Source organism: Abramis brama (genome assembly GCF_963993115.1).
Source record: "Abramis brama genome assembly, chromosome: 13".
In the NCBI taxonomy this organism is placed as follows: Eukaryota; Metazoa; Chordata; class Actinopteri; order Cypriniformes; family Leuciscidae; genus Abramis; species Abramis brama.
In genome coordinates this window covers 959,033-967,325 of record NC_139975.1, presented here as the reverse complement: position 1 = coordinate 967,325, position 8,293 = coordinate 959,033, and the positions used below count along the sequence as shown (strand labels likewise).

Genomic DNA, 8,293 nt, shown 5'->3' with positions numbered 1-8,293 from the left:
TCATCAGCTTGATTGATTAACGCGCAACCTGGATGTATAAAGGGAAGCCTTGCATACATGACAACATCCTATCGTCTGAAGGGACTGTTGCAGGCAGGCCCCGAGGCATGGCAGGAAGACGTAGTGTCTCGTTCCCTGTTCTCAGGGAACATAGGTTACAGTCGTAACCTGAGACGTTCCCTTTCGAAAGGGAACTCTACACTACGTCAGAATGACGCTATGGGGAACGATATACCAACGCCACCATGCTGAGGGGAGTGCATGCCCAAAGGCAGTGACAACTGTCCGAACCAGTAATTCAGAAAACACTGGAACCACTCACCCTTAGGTCACATCGGGCTGTCAGTGACAGCACTCCCTACCGGTCATCACCCAAGCTAATGAACCAAGAAACCGCCAGAACATAGTTAATGGGGGGTATATCTGGGCCAGCTCAAAGGCTTAGGACCACAGCTTCCAAAGAAGGGGTCCCTTCTAGGGAGTGTGGCTAGGGGGCCCAAGGGACTCCCAGCCAGTCACTATTCAGGGGAGCGTGCCACCTGAAATACCACCAGGCAGGCCTGACCTGGTGTCACTACATAAGACACTAGAGTCTGGCCACTTCCTGTCTGTCTGAAGACAGAGCCTCTGGACACTTGCCTTAAGAAGGCATCCAACCCGAGGGACTGCAAAACAGGCAGTGAACCACTCAGCCCGGATCTCAGAGACGGGAAACCCTGGAGAGTATGACTCAGCATAGTGCTTTACAACCCTTGCCAGCGAGGGGAGTCTCTCTACTCGATCCATGGATCTACCCAGTGTTTGTGTTTCAAAACACTGAGGAGGCCTGTGAGGGCCTAAAGGGAGCTACCTCCAGGAAGGCCTGGTAGGACCTCTAACCTGGCGACCACAACATGGGGGAGCTTGTATTCAACCACAATATGTGGGAGCTTACCTTCAGGAAGGCCGGTGAGGCCTCTGACCTGGCAACCACAACATGTGGGAGCTCATATTAGGAAGGCCGGTGAGGCCTCTAACCTGGTGACCACAGCATGTGGGAGCTCCTATCAGGAAGGCCGGTGAGGCCTCTAACCTGGCGACCACAACATGTGGGAGCTCATATCAGGAAGGCCGGTGAGGCCTCTAACCTGGTGACCACAGCATGTGGGAGCTCCTATCAGGAAGGCCGGTGAGGCCTCTAACCTGGCGACCACAGGATGTGGGAGCTCACTTTCAGAAAGGGAATAAAGCGTACAGCGCACAACCCTTACCATAAAAAATGGAAATAGAAAGTACATGAAAGAAAGTGCATGTACTTAGCCATTCTGAACCCAAGAAGGCCTGATGAGGCCTCTAACCTGGCGACCACAGCATGTGGGAGCTCATACTCGGGAAGGCCGGTGAGGCCTGTAACACGGTGACCACAGTGTGTGGGAGCTCATCAGAATGTGGAAGTTAGCTAGAGAAAAACATCTGTCGTAATAAAGTGACGACAGGAAGTATCTAGAATGGGACCCGAAGAGAAAGACCAGGGTCTGAGCCACATAGGAAGGGACAGAAGCGATACGCGCATGACCCTTACCATAGAAAATGGATTTTAGAAAATACACAAGACATAAGTCGTGTGACTTACCATAAGCATGGTTTAAAAAAGGTACGGAACGTATGTACCAAAAAGGAATGAAGTAAAGGTTTGCTCGTACTTCATCACTCTAAAAACACAGTATGTGTGAGCCCACATTCGGGAAGGCCGGATGAGGCCTGTAACCTGACATGTAAAAGCTCAAACCAGGAAGGCCTGGTGAGGCCTGTAACCAGGGAACCACCTTACGTGGGAACCTATAATCAGGAAAGCCAGAAGAAGCCTGCAACCTGATAGACACAATACGTGGGAGTTCTCATTCAGTAAGGCCTGGTGAGGCCTGCCACCTGACATGAAAGAACTCATAACCAGGAAGGCCGCAGAGGCCTAAAGCCTGGTGACCACTAATTGTGGAAGGTTAAAACTCAGGAAGGCCGGTGAGGCCTGTGACCTAACGACCACCGCACGTGGGAGCTCAAATTCAAGAAGGCCTGGTGAGGCCTATAACTTGATAATCACAGCAAGTGGAAGCTCACAGCATGTAGGAGCTCACATTCAGGAAGGCCGGCGAGGCCTGTAACCTGACATGTGAAGACTCCTAACCAAGAAGGCCTGGTGAGGCCTATAACCTGGCGACTACAGTATGTGGGAGCTCATATACAACCACAGTATGTGGGAGCTCATACTCAGAAAGGCCTGGTGAGGCCTCTGACCTGATAACCACAGAATGTGGGAGCTCATAACCAGGAAGGCCAGATGAGGCCTGTAACCTGATGACCACAGTATGTAGGAGCTCACATTCAGGAAGGCCGGTGAGGCCTGTAACCTGACATGTGGAGGCTCTTAACCAAGAAGGCCTGGTAAGGCCTATAACCTGGCGACTATAGTATGTGGGAGCTCATATACAACCACAGCATGGGGGGAACTCATACTCAGGAAGGCCGGTGAGGCCTCTAACCTGGCGACCACAGCATGTGGGAGCTCAAATCAGGAAGGCCTAGTGAGGCCTCTGACCTGATAACCATATAACATGGGAGCTCATATTCACCACAGTATGTGGGAGCTCACATTCAGGAAGGCCAGTGAGGCCTGTAACCTAACATGTGGAGGCTCGTAACCAGGAAGGCCTGGTGAGGCCAATAACCTGGCAACTACAGTATGTGGGAGCTCATATTCAACCACAGTATGTGGGAGCTCATACTCAGGAAGGCCTAGTGAGGCCTGTGACCTGACAACCACAGCATGTGGGAGCTCATATTCAACCAAAATATGTGGAAGCTCTCATTCAGGAAGGCCTGGTGAGGCCTCTGACCTGATAACCACAGAATGTGGGGGCTCATATTCAAGAAGGCCTGGTGAGGCCTAAAACTTGATAACCACAGAATGTGGGAGCTCATATTCAACCACAGTATGTGAGAGCTATACTCAGGAAGGCCTAGTGAGGCCTATGACCTGATAACCACAGTATGTGGGAGCTCATATTCAAGAAGGCCTGGTGAGGCCTAAAACTTGATAACCACAGAATGTGGGAGCTCATATTCAACCACAGTATGTGGGAGCTCATAATCAAGAAGGCCTGGTAAGGCCTATAACTTGATAACCACAGTATGAGGGAGCTCACATTCAGGAAGGCCGGCGAGGCCCGAAACCTGACATGTGAAAAACTCCTAACCAAGAAGGCCTGGTGAGGCCTATAACCTGGCGACTACAGTATGTGGGAGCTCATAACCAGGAAGGCCGGATGAGGCCTGTAACCTGATGACCACAGTATGTGGGAGCTCACATTCAGGAAGGCCGGGTGAGGCCTGCAACCTGACATGTAGAAGCCCATCACCAGGAAGGCCGGTGAGGCCTGTAACCTGGCGCCACAGTATGTGGGAGCTCATAACCAGGAAGGCCTGGCGAGGCCTGTAACGTGGCGACCACCGTGTATGGGAGCTCATATTCAGGAAGGCCTAGAAAGGCCTGTAACCTGATATCCCAGTATGTGGGAGCTCACATTCAGGAAGGCCGGTGAGGCCTGTAACCTGACATGTGGAAGCTCATAACCAGGAAGGCCTGGTGAGGCCTATAACCTGGCAACTACAGTATGTGGGAGCTCATTTTCAAGAAGGCCTGGTGAGGCCTCTGACCTGATAACCACAGTATGTGGGAGCTCATATTCAACCACAGTATGTGGGAGCTCAAACTCAGGAAGGCCTGGTGAGGCCTATGACCTGATAACCACAGTATGTGGGAGCTCATATTCAAGAAGGCTTGGTGAAGCCTATAACTTGATAACCACAGAATGTGGGAGCTCATATCACAGTATGTGGGAGCTCATATTCAAGAAGGCCTGGTGAGGCCTATAACTTGATAACCACAGAATGTGGGAGCTCATATTCAACCACAGTATGTGGGAGCTCATTTTCAGGAAGGCCTAGTGAGGCCTATGACCTGATAACCACATTATATGGGAGCTATATTCAAGAAGGCCTGGAGCGGCCTATAACTTGATAACCACAGTATGTGGGAGCTCATATTCAGGAAGGCCTAGTGAGGCCTATGACCTGATAACCATAATATGTGGGAGCTCATTTAACCATAGTATGTGGAAGCTCATATTCAGGAAGGCCTAGTGAGGCCTATAACCTGATAACCACATTACTCCTTGACAGTCAATTCCTGGGAGCTCACCTCAGGGAGGCCCAAGCACTGTCCGGTTGCAAAATGGGGACTGTCTGGTCAAGGAGGCCTGTTAAGACCTACTACCTGACCATCGAAAAAATCTTTAGATTTACTCCCATAACATTTTGCCCCAGACTCTAAAACAGGAGATGTGGTCTGAAAAGAAACAGAAATATGTTAATTTCACATTTTACAAAAAGACCAGAATTACACCTGCTCTTTTTGTTCACTGCTCATTTTTCAATTAAAATGCAGCCAAAAACACTGGGTAACGCGATCTGGATGATAGGCTGAATTACTAAATATCTAACTTCTTAAAAGTCAGATAATATTCCATCATTTTAATTCATAGAATTAAATGCAGCCATACTCACCAGACAATACTGTTTTAACATTTATACGTTCTCGTAATCTACACACTGCCTCGGCAAGCGCGAGAAAAGAGCCGTTAAAAAATATTTGGCTTTCATCCCTCGAGAAGAAAGTCAACAGTTGCGAGGTTGAAACATCCGACAGCGCACGGATTTTTTCTTTCTCACGCGCGCCGAGATATTTCTTAATGAACACTGCCAGCACCCTCAGGAACTGACTGTGAACGCCTCGTACCCAAACAGTATTGTTTCACAGATCGCACGCACCACAGCTCAGATGCTGAACCCTCCTCCCTCGAGAAAAGGGTCCGCGAAAGCGGAGCATTTTTAAATAAAAAACGCTCACAGTTTGCACAAGAGGCTCTCTCGAGAGCCTCCCGCGCGCTTCAGCGATATTCTCAATACAGACAAACAGTCCCTGAAGACGAAAAGATGTTGTCATGTATGCAAGGCTTCCCTTTATACATCCAGGTTGCGCGTTAATCAATCAAGCTGATGATTCACGGGCTGTCGCCGGTCAACATAATTGACGTGAGTTGATATTTATTTCAGACACCTGTCACGCCTGAGGCGTTCCCCATAGCGTCATTCTGACGTAGTGTAGAGTTCCCTTTCGAAAGGGAACTAAAAACTTAAATTTTAAGGTAAATAATGTCGTTACATTTGATTATTTGCTTTGCTGCAACAACATTGCAACACTAGAAATAAGAAAATGGTCACGCTAACTTGTGAAAAAATCTTGTGAATTGATGAGCTAAAAGATAACAAGAAAAAATGTCTCACTTGAATCCTTTGTGTGCGAAATGTAAAGTTGGACAAAACAGTGCAATGAAATTAGAATATTTCAAAAGAAATGATCCGGGAAAATGATCTCTCAGTCCTAGAGAACAGCTGCTATGCAGAAGTCCTAGAGACTGAAATTCGGAAAAATATGCTAAATTTTAAAACTGATGCATATAATGACAATTATTGTGTCACTAAGAGGCTTGTAGCCAGGCCTGATAGTTTCAGAGGACATGCACAGATTGTCCTTGTCTTAAGAGAATTTAGACAAAGAACAATATGAATTACATCAAATTAATCGCTGTTCTTTGAAAATCTTTTAATAGTGTTAAAAAGTTCATGACTGATGTCCCAAAATATGGCTTAAACAACACAATTTAAGGCTCAGTCTTATAAAACATAGCTTTTAATTTGATCTTATATCAGATTTTGCAATCGCTGCACTCATGTATGTTTTTCGAGGTCTCAAAAGAGACTGACAAAAGTAACAAACCATAAAGCAATCTTGGAGCCCTCCATGAGACCTGTTTGTCCAACCTTTCTTTCATATTCAAATAGATTCTTAAAAGAATGCAATTGATAACATCTCAGCCTAAAACAAGATAATTGTGTCCAATTCTATATTGTAGTCACAAAAATCTTTAAATTGAGCAATGATTTGACCCATGTTTCTCAGTGCTTGCAGTCCATTTGTAACGTTGAGGCAGGAACGCAGCGGAGAGAGAATTCACATGCAAGCACTACTTTATTTTTAATGAAACAAACAGGAAATCCAGGGCAAACAATGGAACACGGAACTCAGGACAAGAACATGGAACATGGAAACAGCTACAATGACCGACAAACAACAACTGCAGCACAGAGGTTTAACCCTCTGGGCTCTGAGGGGTTTTCTGGCCCTGGAGGTGTTCTGACATGCTCTGACATTTGTGCTTATTTCTGTTACTTGTGACATTTTCATGGCTAAAGTCTGATTACTGTATTCAGCACAAACTCTGCTACAATAATATATCAGCAGCATGTATGTAAAAGTTTGCAGTTTTGAGATAATGACATTTATGCGTGGTTTGTGAAAAAAACAAAAACAATTGTCACTGAAATAAGGACATGAAACCCCTACTGATTATTTCTTCACAAGACTTTTGAAAATTTTATCACGTAGCCTAGAATATTTGCTTCAAAACTATGTGAAAATCATCCTGACTGCTCATTCAGATAAGACAATATATTGATTTAAAATTTGTAAGACGTGTTTTGTGTAAGAAAGCTTTATTCAAGTAGGCGTAAACACATCCTGAATATTGATGGGTTTCACACCTGAGAAAGACAAAGACCCTCCCCTAATGGCCCTATTAGGAGCTATCAGGCCCTGTCATTCTGAGCAACCTTGCACAAAGAATGAGGAGATTTAAAAAAGAATGGCTGTTTGATTGTTTGGATTTATTTACAACACAACATAATCAGTAGCGTAGCAAGTCAGTCCCGGGCCCATATGCAAAAAAAAATTTACGAGCCCCCCTAGCCCCGCCCCCCAAGTACATCGAAGATACATTTATAGACGTTCACTATAGTGTATAGTGTATCAAGAAAATACTCTTTTCACAACCAGAATGCAACAAAAACAAGTCTAAAACAAACAAGGCACAGTCAATGTCAATAATTAACTACTGATCTTGGCACAGCGGCCCAAAATTTAAAAACATAAACTACTCACTCATTTTAGTTTTCGGCCTTTCTTTCGGCAAATTCATCTACGATGTCATTGGTGTTTCATTCACGGCTTCGTGCATTCTCGATGGAAAGAATGTCAGCTTCATTGTTGTTCTCATCCAAAGACGTGCAACTGCTAATATTAGCTGACAAAACTTCTCTCTCACCTTCGACATCGTTGTCATTCATACTAGGTTGGCAAAAAAAAAAAAAAAAAAAAACTGTCTATTTTGGGTAGTTTTTGTGTCGCGACAAACTTCTCCACCTTCTCTTTTCTCTTTAAGGCCCCACTTTTATGTTTGTATTTCTCCATCCTTTAATGTTCAATTAGATAGTGGCTAGTAACCTCTCGACTCTTACACTGTTTTTTCTTTTTTTAATTTGGCGCAGCGATGCAGCGTCATAAAAAAATGTATGCGTAGTTCTACGGCAGCTGCGGGGTGCAAAAAATAATAAACGCATACAAGAAATGATGGAGAAATTATACATTACGGAGAAACAAGAAATTACTACACATGACATGCATACAAAAATATATTTATTGTGGCCACAAATGAAAAATTAATTCCCTCGTTTTAATTAAAAGTTACCCATGGGCGGGCCCCCAATTGGCCTGGGCCCATTTGCACGTGCATACCCTGCATGCCCAGACGCTACGCCACTGAACATAATCCAAAGATACACAACAAAAAAGCACATTATTGAAAACAATGATCCAAAGACAGAGACCTTTGTGCCATTCCTAAAAACATTGTACAAACCTTTCATTTCCAAGGTGTTTGATTTTCACTTTACCATGTTCATGTACAGAGACTCATGTGAATGTTGAAGTCAGCAGGACTCAGTGGAGCATCTGATCCCTGTAAAAAAAAAAAAATAAAATAAAAAAAAACGGTGAACATGCTGATATCAAGAGAAACTATAGGGCTGCACGATTTTGGGAATAGATTTTAGATTTTTCTGGTTAAAATTGCTTTTTAAAATTCACAGAATACACACACACACACACACTCGAATGCGCATGCGTCGCGTCTGAACGCATTGTTGTCTTTGGAGCTCCATCGATTTGATTTAAAATTCTTGATTTTACTCTTTAAACTTACTTACAACAAACATTTTCTACTTTTCCTCACTGAGAAGCACTGCTGCTCAAACCTCATAGTTACAACGCGGATTAGTGTCTCAAGCCTATTAGTGATCC

The 8,293-nt window shown here is 44.8% G+C and overlaps 1 protein-coding gene across 2 annotated transcripts in view; it reads right to left on the bottom strand.

Moving 5' to 3' along the window:
* LOC311094851 (uncharacterized protein) overlaps positions 1–7,933 on the bottom strand; it is a 21,633-nt gene extending 13,700 nt beyond the window's left edge. The window contains exons 1-2 of one of the 2 annotated variants that reach the window (XM_084133030.1): positions 7,854–7,933; positions 7,097–7,282 (exon numbers count right to left, since the gene is read on the bottom strand). The gene's annotated coding sequence lies outside the window, so the exon portion shown is untranslated. Of the gene's footprint in view, positions 1–7,096; positions 7,308–7,853 lie in introns of those variants that run through there. The other variant, XM_084133029.1, reaches the window with a different exon arrangement.
* Between the last annotated feature and the right edge of the window lie 360 nt (positions 7,934–8,293).